At 66.2% G+C, this 1388-nt stretch overlaps 1 long non-coding RNA gene across 1 annotated transcript; it reads left to right on the top strand.

Moving 5' to 3' along the window:
- Window positions 1-57: 57 nt before the first annotated feature.
- Window positions 58-950, top strand: LOC120498358. The gene is made up of 3 exons (XR_005626668.1): window positions 58-72; window positions 115-259; window positions 795-950. It is a non-coding gene; the product is annotated as an uncharacterized LOC120498358 (long non-coding RNA).
- The last annotated feature ends 438 nt before the right edge of the window (window positions 951-1388 follow it).

Below are 1388 nucleotides of genomic sequence, written 5' to 3'. Positions count from 1 at the left end.
CTCTCCAGGTGGGGGTGGGGCTCTCCAGGTGGGCGCTCAGGTGAGGGCGGGGCTCTCCAGGTGGGTGCTCAGGTGGGGAGCAGTTGTGTCCCAGGTGGGGGCGGGGCTCTCCAGGTGAGGGCGGGGCTCTGCAGGTGTGGGCGGGGCTCTCCAGGTGGGCGCTCAGGTGAGGGCGGGGCTCTGCAGGCGCGGATCAAGAAGATCATGCAGACGGACGAGGAGATCGGGAAGGTGGCGGCCGCTGTGCCCGTCATCATCTGTATCCTCTGGCACACCTGGGCACCCTGGGACCCCGCCCTGCACCTCTGGGACCCCGCCCTGCTCACCTGGGCACCCTTGGGTCCCTGCCCCGCTCACCTGGGACCCTGCCCCGCTCACCTGGGCACCCCCACCCTGCACAGCTCGGCCTCCCCCAGGTGCCCCTACCTGTGACACCTGAGTCTGCCCATGTGGGACACCTGAGGAGTGTCCCTGTGGTGTCACCTGTGTGCCTGGGGGGGTTAGGAGGGGTCACCTGTGTCCCTGGGGGCTGTCCCTGCACACCTGGGGGATGTCCCCACACCTGTCCCTGCACACCTGGGGGATGTCCCCACACCTGTCCCTGCACACCTGTCCCTGCACACCTGTCTGTCCCTGCACACCTGTCCCTGCACACCTGTCTGTCCCTGCACACCTGGGGCTGTCCCTGCACACCTGTCTGTCCCTGCACACCTGGGGCTCTCCCTGCACACCTGTCCGCGCACACCTGTCCCCCACACCTGTCTGCCCGTGCACACCTGTCCTTAGCGTGCCAGCGCGGGCCCTGGAGCTGTTCCTGGAGTCGCTGCTGCGCAAGGCGTGTCACGTGACCCAGTCCCGCAACGCCAAGACCATGACGACGTCACACCTGTGAGTGCCTCACCTGTCCCCAGGTGTCCCCTCACCTGTGCTCCCCTGTCCTCACCTGTCCCTCACCTCCCCTCACCTGTGCTCCCCTGTGCTCACCTGTGAGTGCCTCACCTGTGCTCAGGTGTCCTCAGGTGTCCCCTCATGTGTGCTCCCCTGCCCTTGCCTGTGCTCACCTGTCCCTCACCTGTGAGTGCCTCACCTGTGCTCACCTGCCCTCGTCTCTGCTCATCTGTCTCTCACCTGTCACTCACCTGTGCTCAGGTGTCCTCACCTGTGAGTGCCTCACCCGTGCTCAGGTGTTTCCAGATGTCCCCTTACCTGTCCTCACCTGTTTCTCACCTGTCCGCACTTGTTTGCACACCTGGGCCACCATTGGGAGGTGGGGAAGGGTCCCTGACACACCTGAGGCACCTTTTGGGGCTGGGCGTGGCCTGTCCCAGGTGTGTTGGGCGTGGCCGGGTGGATGTGACCGGGTGGGTGTGGCCTGTCCCAGGTGTGCT

Source organism: Passer montanus, unplaced genomic scaffold (genome assembly GCF_014805655.1).
Source record: "Passer montanus isolate IOZ18808 unplaced genomic scaffold, ASM1480565v1 scaffold1467, whole genome shotgun sequence".
Classification (NCBI taxonomy): domain Eukaryota; kingdom Metazoa; phylum Chordata; class Aves; order Passeriformes; family Passeridae; genus Passer; species Passer montanus.
This window is presented reverse-complemented; position numbering and strand designations above follow the sequence as displayed.